At 37.1% G+C, this 17,621-nt stretch overlaps 1 non-coding gene across 1 annotated transcript; it reads right to left on the bottom strand.

Annotated features, from left to right (window-relative positions):
• Positions 1–17,275: 17,275 nt before the first annotated feature.
• LOC131636914 (small nucleolar RNA R71) lies at positions 17,276–17,382 on the bottom strand. The gene has a single exon (XR_009294216.1). It is a non-coding gene; the product is annotated as a small nucleolar RNA R71 (small nucleolar RNA).
• Positions 17,383–17,621: the final 239 nt, after the last annotated feature.

The following is a 17,621-nucleotide window of genomic DNA, read 5'->3' as shown; positions in this document are numbered from 1 at the left end:
CCTTCCTTCGTTAGGTTTTCTAATATTCCTTTCCTTATGGGATAAATATATTGGTGGCGACTCTGTTCATTTTTTCGCGAGCGTGCGACAACACCCATCTCATATCTTCGTCCTGATAGACCATATGAACCCTATCTCATATCCAATCCCGAAGAGCCAGTAACTATTATCAGAATCACCCCATATCTACCCTCTGTTGATACTCATTTTCAGGTACCTAACTACAGGGTACATAACAGGCTAGAAATTTTGAAGGCTGCCCATGACAATAAGCTGGATCATGTGGCTGTTGGAAAGCTCTGGGATGTTTTCACCAAAGAGCTGCAAGCTGAAGTTCTAGATCTTCAGAAAATCTATGTCTCTGAAGCTCCTGGTCTAGTTGGTCTAGCTCTGGACTATGGTCATTGGAAGACTCTGCAGGAAATCAAGATATGGAAAACTCTGCATGCTGAAACTTCTGGTGTTGCTGCATCTGAAGTTGATGAGATGGAGCTAGAGGCTGAGGATATGGATTTGGACAATCCTCTGCCTATGGTGGTTTATAAGCCAAAACAGTTTCCCTTCGCACCTAAGGATCTTGCTGTTCTAACTTGTGATATGGAGACTATGTTCTCATGGTATGACGCTAACCCAGTTGATCAACCTATGGTTCAAACACCTCCTTCTTCTGTTGCTATAGTTCCTCTACTTCTGAAGTGTGGAACACTCTGAAGGAACTTCAGAAGAATCAAGAGGCTGTTTTTTATCGTCTGGCCAAGCAAGAGGATACAAACCTGAATGATAGAAAAACACTTAGAAAGGGGGGGGGGGGGTTGAATAAGTGTACTTTAAAAACTCTTAATATAAAAATAATTGCACAAAGATTTTTATCCTGGTTCATTGTTAACGAAACTACTCCAGTCCACCCCCTTAGAGTGATTTACCTCACCTGAGGATTTAATCCACTAATCACACAAGATTACAATGGTTTTCCACTTAGATACCCTCTACGTCTTCTAGAGTATTCTGATCACAACCTGATCACTCTAGGAACACAATGCTTAGATACCCTCTAAGACTTTCTAGAGAATCCGATCACAACTTAATCTCCACTAGTTCTTTACAAATAAATGTAAACAAATTATTACAAGAGTATTACAATGCTTCTTAAAAGCTATAATCACAACTGTGATATTTCTCTTAAAGTTTAAGCTTAATCTTACAAAGATATTACAACAGTAATGAAGTGAGGTTGAAGATGAAGTTTGAGAGCTTTTGAATTGGACAGCGTTTCTGTAAGTATGCGCAAAGTATTGTATTCAGCTTCTCTTCAGAACTTCTATTTATAGACGTTTGAGAAGATGACCGTTGGGAACATTTAATGCGTTGCATGATCCGTACAGCATTGCAATTAATGTTTCACTCTTTTGTCAACTACCTCGAACCTTGCTTTTCCTGCTTTAACTGACGTTGCCTTTAATAGCTTCTAACGTTCCTTTTGTCAGTCAGCGTAGCCTGCCATCTTGTACTTGCTTCTGATCTCATCTTTGTTGATACAACGTTTGAATATATCAGAGTCAAACAGCTTGGTGCAGAGCATCTTCTTGTCTTCTGACCTTGAAGTGCTTCTAGCGTGATACCATGAGAACTTCAGTGCTTCTGCTTCTGATCTCAAGTTCTTCTGATGCTTCAATAGACCATGTTCTGATTCTGCATGACCATCTTCTGATGTCTTGCGAGAGCATGTTGTGATGTTGCATACTTGAACCTTCTGAGTCAGTGCTTCTTGTGCTGATTTTGTGCATACTCTCTATATATTTCCTGAAATGGAAATTGCATAGAATTAGAGTACCACATTGTCTCAAGCAAAATTCATATACATTGTTATCATTAAAACTAAGAATATTGATCAGAACAAATCTTGTTCTAACAATCTCCCCCTTTTTGATGATGACAAAAACATATATAAATGATATGAATTTGCAATCAGAATATCAGATGGCTAAAGAAAATTACACAGTTATAGCATAAGCATATAAACATAGTGTGTGAATATGTCTCCCCCTGAGATTAACAATCTCCCCCTGAGATGAATAATCTCCCCCTGAAATAATTACTGGAAGAAGTTTATAAATAAAGGACTTCCCTGATTATTTTCCATTTCAGTTGAGACGTTCACATATGCTTAGATCTTCAGAACATTCAGAGCTTCTGCTTCTTGCTTCCATAAGACAGCTTCAGAGCTTGATCGTAAAAATAGCAAGTGTACTACTTTCTACCGATGTAGTTATTAAAGTGGAGACTATCCAAGTATCGATTGAAGGATAGAAAAACACTTAGAAAGGGGGGGTTTGAATAAGTGTAGTCTTAAAAACTTGAACGATAAAAATAAATTCCACAGTTATTTTTATCCTGGTTCGTTGTTAACTAAACTACTCCAGTCCACCCCCGCGGAGTGATTTACCTCACCTGAGGATTTAATCCACTAACCGTAACAGATTACAATGGTTTTCCACTTAGCCCACGAATAAGTCTTCTAGAGTATCCTGATCACAACCTGATCACTCTAGGAACAAATGCTTAGACACAAGCTAAGACTTTCTTAGAGTATCCTGACCACCACGTGATCACTCTAAATACAACTGCTTAGACACAAGCTAAGACTTCCTAGAGTATTCTGATCAACACTTGATCACTCTAGTTACTTACAAATTAATGTAATCAATTCTAAGAGTATTACAAATGCTTCTGAAAAGCTATAATCACAACAGTGATATTTCTCTTAAAGTTTAAGCTTAATCTCACTAATATATTACAACAGCAATGTAGTGAGCTTTGATGAAGATGAAGTTTCTGAGCTTTTAATTGAACAGCGTTTCAGCAAGTTAATATTCACAGAATTTGGTTCAGAGTTGTTGTTCTTGCTTCTCATCAGAACTTCATATTTATAGGCGCTTGAGAAGATGACCGTTGGGTGCATTTAATGCTTTGCGTATTCCGTACAGCATTGCATTTATTGTTTCACGCTTTTGTCAACTACCTCGAGCCTTGTTCACGCTGTGTCTACTGACGTTGCCTTTAATAGCTTCCAACGTTCCTTTTGTCAGTCAGCGTAGCCTGCCACTTGTACTTTCTTTTGATCTGATGTTTGAGAATACAACGTTTGAAAATCATCAGAGTCAAACAGCTTGGTGCAAAGCATCTTCTTATCTTCTGACCTTGAAGTGCTTCTGAGCGTGATACCATCAGAACTTCAGTGCTTCTGCTTCTGATCTCAAGTTCTTCGGATGCTTCCATAGACCCATGTTCTGATTCTGCCTTGACCATCTTCTGATGTCTTGCCAGACCATGTTCTGATGTTGCATGCTGAACCTTCTGAGACAAAGCTTCTGAGCGCTGATTTGTGCATACTCTTTATATATTTCCTGAAATGGAAATTGCAATGTATTAGAGTACCACATTATCTCACACAAAATTCATATCCTTGTTATCATCAAAACTAAGAATATTGATCAGAACAAATCTTGTTCTAACAATCTCCCCCTTTTTGATGATGACAAAAACATATATAAATGATATGAATTTGCAATCAGAAAGAGCAGACGGCTAAAGACAAATTACACAGCTATAGCATAAGCATGTGAATATGTCTCCCCCCCTGAGATTAACAATCTCCCCCTGAGATGAATAATCTCCCCCTGAAATAAATACTCGAAGAACTTTAATAATAAAAGACTTCCCTGATTATTTTGGTAGAGACGATCACATAAGCTTCTGTCTTCTGATAATTCATAGCTTCTGACTTCTGCTTCCATTGGACAGCTTCAGAACTTGAATTTCTTTAGATCCCTAGAACACTCACAGCTTCTGATTCCTGCTTCCATTTAGGACAGCTTCAGAACTTGAATTTCTTTGATCTTCAGAACATTCACAGCTTCTGATTCCTGCTTCCATTTAGGACAACTTCAGAACTTGAATTTCTTTGATCTTCAGAACATTCACAGCTTCTGATTCATGCTTCCATTTAGGACAGCTTCAGAACTTGAGTTTTCTGGATCTTTAGAACATTCACAGCTTCTGATTTCTGCTTCCCTCGGATAGCTTCAGAGCTTTGAATTTCTTCTTACATCACTTCATGCTAGATTGTATCAGAACATTGTTGAATGTACCAGAGCATCATATGAGCATCTCTACATCCTGAAATGTTACAGAACAAAACTAAACGACAAAAGTCAGCATGAATGAGTTAGAACATAAAATGTGTATCAGAACATAAAATATGTATCAGAGCCATATAAGCCATATAGAATATATCAGATCCAATAGACAATGTATCAGAGCAAATAGACAATGATTTGGATCATATTCTATTATCAGAATTTCTGATCATTCTTCCTTCTTGCTTCTGATTCTGAAGCTTCCTAGCACTCAGCTTGCTTCAAGAATCCAAGAGCTATTTCTGATCATTCTTCCTTCTTACTTCTGATTCTGAAGCTTCCTAGCACTCAGCTTGCTTCAAGAATCCAAGAGCTATTTCTGATCATTCTTCCTTCTTGCTTCTGATTCTGAAGCTTCCTAGCACTCAGCTTGCTTCAAGAATCCAAGAGCTTGATTCATTTTGTTGCTTCTTATGTTGATCTTGAATCTTTGATTCCTGCAACAACACAACTTAAAAACATAGAACTTTGCAAGTTCTGTTAGTAAATGTGGAGCCTTTTTACTCGGTAACTGATAATATTAATCAGATCATTTATCATATATTTCTCCCCCTTTTTGTCATATCATCAAAAAACAGAAAAGATTCAGATACAAACAAAAAGAAACACACGGAGGAGAAAGGATGATTTCATTGAAGTTCAAACAACAGGTACAGAAGTACACGAAGAGAAGGAAGACAAGATGCACAAAAACAGATGCAGCAAAAGCAAAAAAGATAAAAACACCATAGACTCAATCTAAGACGGCCCTAGCCTTGACAGGATCTTAGCCAGCATCTCTTGAACCACATTGTTGTATCCATCTTGCCTCTCCATGAAAGCTCTAAACTCAGCATTGACTGAGCTTTGCTCATCCTGTTTCTTCTGAATATCTTCCAGAGTCCTTGCAAGACGAGAAGATTCATCAGAAGAAGCTTCACCGCTTCTAACCACATGAATAGCATTGTGATCTGTAGCTTCCATAGATAGATCATTTGTAGGGATTTCCTCAACCGGAACTGATTCAGCAACATGATCTTCTACATCTGCTTCTTGCATAGAAGCATCTCCATATTCTGCAGCAGGAATTTCCGAATCTCCATTCTCAAGTGCCTGAGAATGGCAGCAAGATTCCTGGGAGCAGAAGGACCTTCAACTTCTGGTGGGTCAACAACTTCTGGAATGACCAAGCTTGGGTCTATCTCAGAAGGGTTTTCCCTCAGAAAGTCAAAGAGGGTCTTGAAATCTCCAAGAAAAACAGGATAATCAGGAATCCAGATAACAATATCCCTGCATGGATTAGCTTCTAATGCAGCAACCAGCCTTGCTTGTTCCAATTCATCCAAAAAGGGCTTCTCTTCCAAAAGATGTCTTCCTCTGAGACGAACAAACCAGAAGTCTTCATAGCTTCTCAGAATTCCACGAGGCCGTGGGGCAGCTTCTATACAGGCTTCCTGAAGTTCTAAAAACAGAGCATCTGATTCTCTGCGTAAGATCCTCCAGAAGTTCCGCATAGCAACATCATTCAAGCCAGAACTTTCAGCAATTCAGAGAGTATCAAAGATACTTCTGAGATTCCTCTTTACTTTTTCAAAAATTTCACCAATAGGGTAGATGGGGTGGGATTTTAATTGGGTTTTTGAAAAGGCAGGGTTGGGGATGAAGTACGGTTGAGGTTCTCTATTCAACCTATAAGAAGATTCTGCTTCAGTATCAGAATCTAACACTACCACTTCAGCTTCAAGACGAGGCTTGGGAGTGTAGTTGCAATCACGGAGCAGTTGTTCATGTGATGCAGAGTTTGGAAGAATAGAGTCACTATGGTTATTTAGAGAGGTAGAAGGAATAGGTTCAAAGGTGGCATGGGGAGGAGGTTGAGAGATGGAGATATTTGTGTGTGGTGGAATGAGAGTTTGAATTGGTGGTATATCTAGAACATGATCAACAGCAGCTTGGTCAGAAACAAAATTAGTTGAGGGTGAAGGAGAAGGGATGGAGGCATCTGGAATTGGTGAAAGAGGAGGAGAATTTGGTTTGGTTGTGGGAGAAGATGGAGGTGTAAGAACACGGACAAATACAGGTGATTCTGATGTGGCTTTTTCTGGTTCAGGGGTAGGGGCAACCGCTATTGGTGTAACTTCTGAAAAAATCAGCAGGAGCAGAATCAGGTTCAGAAATGCATATACCTTTGGATGCTCTCTGAAAAGCTTCGACCACAGCCTCAGTCCTCTTTTGTTTCTTATTCTTAGGCTCTTCAACAATCTTTGCTTTGCCTTTAGATATCTCTTTCCTTCTGACATTTGCCAGACTTTCTTGTTGATTCACAGCCTCTTGAGCAGCATTTTCTTCATCTGACTCTTGAAGAATCATCTTCCTTTTTCTGGTTTTCTTCTTCTCAACAGCTTCAACAATCTCAGCATTGTTGATTGACTTCTTCTTCTTTTTCTCAGCTTCCTTCCTTTTCTTCTCAAAATCAACAGACACAGCCTTAGCAACCTTTGCAATGACCTCTTCAGAAGGATGATCAAACTTTCTTTTAGTCCTTTCCTCCTTCATGCGATTTACTATGATTGGAGCACCCTTCTCTTGATCTTTGAGACTTTTATTTTCTTCTTGAGACTTCAGATACCTAGTTCGGACTTCAGGTACCTCACTGTTGAAGAAAGTTTCAAATTCAGCTAGAATTGGTGCTCTTCTGATTCTTGTTCCCGCAAGAGGTTGGGGAGTCTTACTGATAGCCTTAATCACTTTCATCTTCTTTAAGGTGAAGGCATTCAGACAGGCCCCATTTGTGACAGCAAGGTTCTTGATAGTGCCTTCAGTTTCCAGTTGCTCAACAATCTTGGAATGAACCAGAAGATTGGTGATAATTCTGCCAAACGGAATGGTGGTACAATTTTTCTCTCTGAAGGCATTTCTGGACTCCTTCACAGCCTTCCACATGTGGTTGAAGATAATGTAAATGGCATCAACCTTCTTCTTGGTGGCAATGCAATACAGAATGTATCTCTGCTCATTGTTGATGAAATCAGAGGCATGTGTCCCTTTCCTGTGATAGAAACACCCAAGAAGAATCTTGGTCCAGATTTTGAAGAGATCTCTCAAGTCCTTGACACTTTTTGTTTCATTAACGTCCGGATAGAGAGTAGACAAAACATCTCCCCAATTTGCCCTTTGATCAATTTCAAAAGCCCCTTCAGGGTTTTTCAGATCAAACATCACTCTTAAGATGTTTTCAGTTACAACCACAAACTTTCCATGGACGAAGGATAATATTGATTTTGGAGCAACCACTGCATGTATCCAGAATTCCTTGACAAGATCTGAATAGACAGGACCACAGAACTCAGCAAACAACGAAGTCCATCCTTGAAAAATGATATCTTCTTTGAGGTGAAATTCATGTTCTTCAAGATTATCAAAATCAACCATAAGTTCACATAGAACTTCTAGTTTGTCTTTTGGAATGGAGCATGCAACAACAGGAGTGAGTTCCTGATTTACTTCATTTTGAATATGGACAAGAGTAGATGAATCAACATTTTGAGAAGAAGAGCCAGCCATTTAAGCAGAATGAACAAATGTGATGAACAAAAAAAAAACTGGGTTTTCGGTTAGGGTTCAAAAGAGAGTATGCAAGAAGAAAGAGAGACAGGGAGCGAAAAAGGATATATGATACGATTTGAAAAGAATATAGAAAGACGGATTTGAAATAGAGAATAAAAAAAAATGAACAGTTCCAGAATCAAAAGAAATCAATTTCATTAAATGATGAGAGACGTTAGGTGAGAGAACGTGGTAAATGAAATGATTTAATACAGTTACCTAGGTCGGCGTCTTTTCAACTGCACGCTTTGTACAAACCGTACAAACACGTGTTTACCATCAGATAATAGATGACAGCTGTAAAAATTTGAATAGTCTTTACGCCTGCTGATTTTGATCACTGCTTCTGATTTGATCAACTTTCTCTTCTGGAATCACTTCTTCTGAAGTGTGCTAATGTAAATCTGAATGATCTTCTGATTCATTACTTCTGATATACATAGCTTTTGGAGATTTGCTTCTCGGTTCTGCAGCTTCTGATAGGACAGACTTTATCTGCAAAGCTCTTAAGCTGCTTTGGTTCTTCAGAACCAAGTTTATCATCAAACCAGGTATTGATGATTCTTCTACAATCAATGTTTCAATATTGTATATTCTGTATGAAACTTATGCGTGCCATGAACTTGTTGAATCTCCTATTCTACTATCGAGGAGATTGTTTGAGTCCATATAAAGATCTCTTTAGCTTGTACATATAATCTTCCTTCCCCTTTTCGACATACCCTTCAGGTTGCCTCATCAGGATCATTTCATCTAAATCACAATACAAGAATGTAATATTCACATCCATCTGTTCCAGTTCAAGATCGAGTTGTGCAACCATGGCAAGCAACATTCGAATGAACATATGCTTCACAACATGAGAAAACACATCATTGAAGTTGACACATTCTTTCTGAGTGAAACCCCTTGCGACCAACCTTGCCTTGTATCTCTTCGACGCCACTCCTTTGATTCCTTCCTTAACTTTGAAAATCCATTTACAACTGACTAACCTTGCTCCAGAAGGTTTCTTTATTAGTTTCCAGGTGTATATATCATGATGAGATTTCATCTCATCATTCATGGCCTTCAGCCATTTAGTTTTATTTCAACTCCTCATAACTTCCTTATAGTCTATAGGTTCTTAGTCTAGAACCTCCCTTTCAGAGATTAATGCATAAGCTATAAGATCTGCATACACAAGTCTCTAAGATGGCTTGTGAAGGTGGAGAAAAACACAAGAAAGGGGGGGATTGAATTGTGTTCTTTATCAAATTAAAATTCCCTTTCTCTAAATTCTTTTATTTCTTGCATCTCATCTTTTAGATATGCTTTAGATGTTGCGGAAGCATGTTTGGAATGGGTTTACATAACCAATGAGATGTTCATTATTAACTTCTTTGCATCATCGAAACTTCTGACTTGTCTCAGTACAATTCTGAATATTTTTGCATCAAGGTTCCGAGTTAAAATGAATTGTACAGAAAGTAAAAGACACGTTCATTTTTATCCTAGTTCACCTTCTGAATAAGGCTACCTCCAGTCCACCTTCCTTAGGTGATTTTCCTCTCAACAAATGACTTAATCCACTATAACCAAACTTGATTACACCTGCACGATCCTCCGTCGTGACTAACAACCGGCACAGCCAACTATTGTGACTAACCCTGCACAAGCTACCTGCGAGTGACTAACCCCTAGATGACAGAAACGTTCAGTGATTTGAGCGAGATATAACGTTCATCAATCTAGTTACCCTGCACAGCCAATTGTTGTGACTAGACCTGCACAAGCCAACTGCCCGTGACTAACTGCAATGGACTGTTCAGTGATCTGATCCACAGATATAACATCCATTGACGCCCGCACAGCCAACTGCAGTGACTAACCCTGCACAACTAAACTGTTGTGACTAACTATAGATGATGAACCGTTCAGTGATCCCATCAGGATATAACATTCATCTATCTTCTGGAGATTATAGGTGTGCTTCTTAAGCAGAAGGTCTCCTGTTCTCAATACACATGTTTACGATACACTGACTAGAAGTCACTTCTGGTGCCTAAATAATCTATCAGAAGTTTCTTAAGATATAAAACACTACGAGCAACAACTCTGTGTGTTTTACATTTAATTACAAGAATTATAAAATATCTTGTAGTCTTATTTTCTTGAACTTCTGGATGAGATCTTCTTCTTCTGAAAGCAGATTAAGAGCAGTAGCTCTTGTAAAGGTTGCTTCTTGTCTTGATCTTCATCTCCTTCTTCGAGACTGATCATGAAGCTGATTTCAGCTGATGACACATTGATCAACATCAGTAAACATGAAACACTCTTTGAGCAACAACTCAGTGTATTCAATTTCTCTTAGTCATTCAATTTGAACAATGTAAGAACGGATCAAGTATTAGTGAACTTCTGATGACTCCATTGGAGCATATTGCATAACATGTAGAGTTTACTCTTTCACTCTTCTCATAGGCATCTGATGTGTATTTCAACATAATTGATTCATCACACACTTCGTGTATGTTGCCTTTTGATGTAACTTCTGAAGCATGATCTCACATTTATTCATTTGTACTTTCATGCTCAGCTTCTCTTCTGCAGATTTTCTCTCAAGATTTCTCTTTTGTTGCACTCTGTAGATGCATAGTGGATACACTCATTTGATGCACTTTTGGTGTACAATACACACTCTCAAGTTTGAAGTTTGATCTATATATATGGCTTGATGTGTTAATGTTAGAATATAGTCGTTGCAATCCGTTTGAAGATTGGTATTGAATGCTATGTTTTGATTGGTTGCATGTGTTCGTGGCAGAACCTTATCTTCAACATGATGATTACATTTGATGGCATGTTTCTTTGGTTAAGCTTGTCTTTCCAACGCGCTACATGTGGGTTACTTATTTAATCAACCTTGGGAGTTGTTCCATTTAATTGTTGCAACCTTTTTGCTAATGATGATGTTTGTAACGGTTTTCTTTTGATTTTGAACCTTTGTATTTTATCTATTTTGTAGGAAAAAGTTGTATTTTCTTTTCTTGTCTGCGTGTGCCTTTGTTGTTGTAGCTTTATGTATGTCACTGCGTTACTCTATTAGAACTTTGGATCTTCTATTCATGTGATATTCTTGATGTAACGGTTCTTCAAGTATATTGATATTTCTGTTTAAATCCTTGAATCTTGTCTTGTTGAATTCTAGCTCCTTGTGATATTGTTGTTGTTGCATGTTCTTCTGAGTGGGCTTGTTTGACATGTTCTTAATCAGAACATCTGATGAATGATGTTTAGCTTCTTCAATCTTCTATATGTTTGATTCTTCTTTCATATCTGAGCCAGTTTCTGATGTAGTCATTTGCTCTTTTTCTGATAAATCCTGTATAAGGCTTATAGCATAATATCTGCACACTAAGTGAAACCATTAGTAGTAAAATTGTTTCTCACAAAATATATGCTTGTTATTATCAAAGCCAGATTCTAAACATAGATTCTCAATCTTGTTCTAACAGCTTGACGACTCTTCTCGACCTATCTCTTGACAATAGGTAGTCATTCACAGTTTCATCAACTTCCTCAGCATCTTATGCTTCTTATTCGACTTCATCAAGAATATGAAATTCAACACTAACATGCTCCACCTTAATTGGAATTTTTACTTGTTCCAACTCTTCGTCAGATATTTCTGCACTTCAACTAACATCATCAGTTTTCTTAAAATCCATTTCAGCTTCATTTAAAACTACATCTCGACTGGTGATTCTCTTCTTGTGACCTGACTCTAGGAACCAAAACCTATAAGTTTTGACTCTTTCAGGGTATCCCATGATCATGCATTTCAGAGCTTTAGGTTTGACATTGTCTTTCCTAATGTGAGTATAGGCCACGCAGCCAAATACTCTCAATTTTTCTAGATCTGGTGGATGTCCCGACCATACTTCTTCAGGTGTCTTCATATCTAACATAGTCGAAGGACATCTGCATATCAGACATGTTGCTGTCGAAACAGCCTCTGCCCAAAACACCTTCTTTAATCGAGTACTAGTCAACATGCATCTAACTCTTTCAAAAATAGTTCGATTACATCTTTCACCTAAACCATTTTGTTATGGAGTACCTTCAGTAGTTCTATTCCTTGCAATACCATAGACAACACAAAAGTTATTGAATGCCTCATTGTAAAACTCAAGGTCATTATTGATTCTCAACCTCTTGACCTTTCTGCCAGTCTCATTTTGACCAAAGTCTTCCAACTTTTGAAATTCTCAAAAGTTTCATCCTTAGTCTTTTGGATGAATACCCATAATTTTATGGAATAATCATCTACTATGAATAGAAAATACCTCGCTCCTGAATGTGATGGACACCTTGCAGGCCCCCAAAGATCAGCAGGGATGTAATCAAGGGATTTATGTGTTCTTTGTTTGCCTTTGTTGAAATTCACTCTGCAAGATTTTCCAAGTACACAGGGTTCACAAAAATTCAGCTTTTCAACTTTGTCTCCACCAAGCAGATTTTGTTTCCCTAATTCGACCAGACTCTTTTCACTGACATGGCCCAATCTCATGTGCCAAATTTCCGTCTTTGACAAATGTTTCGTGGATGCAACTTTTGTCAAACCACTTACAATTTCAGCGTCAAGGGTATATAAGCCTTATTTCTTCATGCCTCTCAAGACTTCCTTCGACCCCTTCACGGCTTTTAGGATACTTTTCTCTCCTTGGAAAACATATCCTTTCTTGTCAAATTCACCAAGAGAAATCAAATTTCTCTTCAAATCAGGTACATACCTGACTTTAATCAACAACCTTATTGACTAGTCATGGAGCTTGAATCTCACATATCCAACACTTATAATCTTGCAAGCTTTGTTGTTTTCTAACAATAAAAATCCACCATCTTGATCACATATCATAAGACTTACTCATGTGTATAAGCCTTTGAGTAGTGACTATATTAATGAGTTTTAAAGTATAGGTCATAGAATATCCACATAGGTTTACGAATAGTAATTACACATATACATACCCTATTACAAGAGTAATTACATTTAACCATAAGTCTTTTCATAATACAATATCATACTCGATAGGAGTATTGATATTTACTTGTACTTTCTTATTATGACCTGACAAAAGTGGACTATTCAAGATAGAATAATATAATATTATTGCATGCCAAAGAATTATTGTGTCTTTTCAATATCGACCCAAACATCAAGTTTTGATGTTTCATGAGATTAAGAGGATAATATATATCTTAGTATAATAGAATAAGACTTTGTAGTGTCATTGTACATTTTGAAGTGTTTTTAGAATATGCCATATTTTATAGGGCACGCAATAATATAGGACAATATAAAAATAATAATCTAAATTTTTTTAGATTATATAATTTTGTACACATGCACTCCCACTGATCCAACAAGATAACGATTTATTAGAGTCCATTAGTATTAAATTAATACTCTGATTATACAATGGGATGCTAATTTAATTTTAGTGCAAAACTACACACAGAAAATGTTGTATAATATATCATCATTAGAGTTTAACAAACTCAACCATATATTTTGACGTAAATACAATATATCATTATAGATATAATTTCACATGAAAGAGTATGATGGTCATATAAAAGAGGTTTACCATCATTTGAGTGGCATCAAATCCCTATAATTTTGAATATAGGATTATATACAACATCTTAATAACTCACTCATAACTCAAATGCTACAAATATAACTACACACATTTGAGAAATATATTATGTTATACGCAGCGGAAAAATATGAGACTTTAATTCCATTAATATTGAGGATATAACACAAGTAGTCGTAAATTTCCATCAATAACATAAGACTATATTATCCTCAATATAAGTCTCCATAAAATAATATTATATTAAATAAATAATAATTGTTTCTTATTTATATACAATTGACATGTTATATTCTCCCATTTGATAATGGATAATAGTTGAATTATTAAAATCAAAATTCAAAAAATATTTAAACAAATATTGAACTATTTTCTCTATTACACAATGATCATGTCAAGTAAACTCACACCGATAAGGTATGTCCGTCACTTACATAATAAATAGATAAGATATTACATGTCTTTAAAAGGAAATATAACAACAATGTACAAATAGTATTTCACCAAATATTCTAATATCGGTAGGATACTCGAATCATAATTTACATAATCATATATTAGAAGTACATTGAATTAAAATTACATTAGTAATAACACACCGATAAGATATAACTACTATCAATATAATATTTAGAGAAATTCTATGGTGAAGTCACAAAATTGACTGCTCTAAAGAAGTCACTTTAATGAATAATGACCAATCAGAATTATGCCCTAAGCCCCAAATGCCACGTAGGACTGTATCATTTATGTCTTATGTTACTTACTGTGGTTACTTTTTAGTTATGAATATTGCCCTGACATATTAATATTTTTTTAAAATTTTAATATTTATAAAAAAATCAATTAAAATAAAATAAATTATATCAACATGGATTTCGTCTTCCTCACTTCTTTGTTACCATATTTATCTTCCATCCAAACTGAAACCATATTCCATTTTTCAAAAATGGAACTGAAACCATATTCCATTTTTCAAAAATTGAAAAACATTCAATTTTTATTTGTAAATAGTATAGGTTAATGTTGTATTTCACTTTCTTCTTTCATTGAAACACATAAATCCACCACCCTCAAAAACCTTAATCGCCATTTTTGTACTCTTCATCACAGCATCAACCGTCGACGGTTCTCTCTCCTCCTAATCCATCTCCAAATTCCACATCCACTGTCAAAGATTTTTCACAACCGGAACCACCTCCACCCTCCGATTCTACCACCTCATCACAACCCGAACCGCCGCCACCTTTCGGTTCCGCCACCAATCCATCCTTTCCCGAACCACCGCCACTGTCCCATTCCACAACACTATCCGAACCACATCTACAACTTCCGTTGTTCCATTCCTCAAATACTCAACTTGAAGTTCTGCTCCTTGCCATGAATTTTACCTCTAAGCTCTCAAGGATGGTTCCATCAACGACATATTTAATGTGTATGTTATCTTTTGTTCTCGACTTTTGATAACACGATTTTATATCGTATATTTAGCTTGAAATCTGTAGATATTTATAGCATTTTCCGTTTATTATATTGTTTTATTATGATATTATGCGAGTATTTGCTTTGTTTCAAGTTTTACACTCTTATTGAGACTATTTGTGAAAAGGAGAAGAAATGGAGCTAAAATGACCACTATTTGTGCCTAAAAGATGAAAAAGTGGTGCTGAAGTGAAAAAGAGATGCAAAAGGAGACCCAAAGGCCCAAAGAGACAGACTAGCCCACGAAGGAGCTGGAAAGACCTAAAGAGCATGTGGAGACGCCTGTCTCCAACGTCTCCCTCTGCCACGTCACGATGAGGAGACGCCCGTCTCCAGCTCTCCCTATATTTTCTCCACTTGAGACGCACGTCTCTGGTCATGTGCTGAGTCTCCCTAAAGAAGTGGAGACGTGCGTCTCCGAGTTCTCAGCCCAGAATTTCTGCATTCACGCGTTCCAACTGCAAAGGCTCGCCTATAAATAGAGGCAGCCACTTCACTTCAAACTGTCCGATTTCCTGCTAACGAAGTGCTGCCGAAATTGTTCCGCATTTGCTATTTTCTTACTGCTTTCAATTAAACAGTCTTATTTTCTCATAACAATTTCTACACCGGAAATTGTTGTGAACCTTTTATAAATCTAGCCTTACGTTAGATTTATCGTTTTTATTTCCTTGTTTTAAATTTCTGTCCGTTTAATTCCGAAGAACGATCCAGCCAACCTGTGGTGGAAGTTCGATACTACAAGATTCAATTGCAATTTATTTTATTCAGGTTTATCATTTACCGCTTTATTTATTATAATTATTACATGATATATTATATGCCATTTAACATGCCTTTTATTATAAACCAAATTAATTTATGCATGCTTAACCGTATTAATATGTCTGGCTAATTTACCAAGATATCGGTATGTAGAGTAAGTTAACTGTGGGATCCGAAGTAAATTGGCTTAATTACATTTTATTAAATATCACTTGTTTTCGGTTTGTATGTCTAATTTAATTAGTAAGTCTTAAAACCAATAGAGCGAAAGTTTGAGGGGTTAAGATGGTCAAAGGTTAAAATCAATAGAGCAAAAGTTTGAGATCTTTAACTGGATAGTAGACATAGGACATTAGTTTTAAGGATGGCGAAAGCGTATTAAAACTAATTAGAACTTATTTATTTTCAAAAAATGTTTTTACACCCGAGCGGGATGGCGAAAGCGTACGTTAGGGATATTAGCATGTTCCGAGTCAACAGAGCGAAAGTTTGAGATTAGGGGATTTAAATAGATAACAACTTCATAAAACGAGCATTTTATTAGTTACGTTGTTTCCAAAAAGCTTTTCTAAAATCTAATGGGATGGCGAAAGCGTACATTACGAGTTAGGATAGTAATCTAAATCAACAGAGCAAAAGTTTGAGAGGAGGATTTTTAATCAATTGAATTAATAAAGATTTTTAATCGAATTATGCATTAGCCAGTGGACCTTCAGATCACCTAAAGTTAAACGAAATACATACTGATATCCTTCTATTATTATATATTTCTTAATATTCACAATCACTTTCCCTTAGGAACGATCAAAACATTAGTAGCCTTAGCTTTACATAGTAACCTTAGATAACGGTAGATCGATTCATAGTCCCGGTGGATTCGATATCTTTTAAAACTACACGACACGACTGTGCACTTGCAGTCATCAGATTAATAGACACGTAAAGTCGCGATCAAGTTTTTGGCGTCGTTGCCGGGGACTATTTAAGTCGATATCGTAACTCACTATTACACCATAGAGACTAGATCAATTCTTTCCTTTCTTTCTGGACAATTGTATGCCAAATACTCGTTCACAAGGAGGAGATTTAATACAACGAATTAACGAGATCGAACGTTTCATTAACGTCAAACGTCGAGCTCGCAATCTTCCCGAAGTAGCACCAATTCCGATTAATCGGGAATTGACCTTTACTGATCAAATCAATCAAATTACCCCGAAGTTAGAGATGGCTGCTATCCGTCCTCTTAGAGACTATGCCGCTCCTTCACGCACTGAACCGCACTCAAGTATCGCACCACCTGCGATTGAGGCGAACAATTTTGAACTGAAACCTTCGTTGGTACAAGCTGTTCAACAGAATCAATTCTCTGGAAGCCCTGCAGACGACCCCAACCTCCATTTATCTGTGTTCGTGCAATATGCTGACACTGTCAAAGCTAACAACGTTAGTTCCGAAGCTATTCGATTACGTCTCTTTCCCTTCTCCTTGAGAGCTAGAGCTAGAGCGTGGCTTCAATCCCTACCTTCTAATTCCATAACTACATGGGACGAATTGAAGAGAGTATTCTTAGCAAGATACTTTCCGCCTAGCAAAACCGCTATGCTAAGAGGTCAGATCAACGGATTTACCCAGAAAGATAACGAATCACTCTTCGAAGCTTGGGAACGATACAAGGACATGCTTAGACTATGCCCTCATCATGGACTCGAACCATGGCTAATCATCCATACTTTCTATGGTGGTCTCCTTTATAACACTAAAATGACTATAGATGCCGCTGCTGGCGGAGCATTAATGGATAAACCCCATGATGAAGCATACAACCTCATAGAGAACATGGCACAAAACCATTACCAATGGGGTGGAGCATGAGCCGCTCTAGAGAAAACCCAAACCAAAGGAGGAATGTACGAAGTAAGTGGTATAGACCGCGTTAACGCTAAAG

The sequence above is a fragment of the Vicia villosa genome, unplaced genomic scaffold (assembly GCF_029867415.1).
Source record: "Vicia villosa cultivar HV-30 ecotype Madison, WI unplaced genomic scaffold, Vvil1.0 ctg.001856F_1_1, whole genome shotgun sequence".
NCBI lineage: Eukaryota > Viridiplantae > Streptophyta > Magnoliopsida > Fabales > Fabaceae > Vicia > Vicia villosa.
This window is presented reverse-complemented; position numbering and strand designations above follow the sequence as displayed.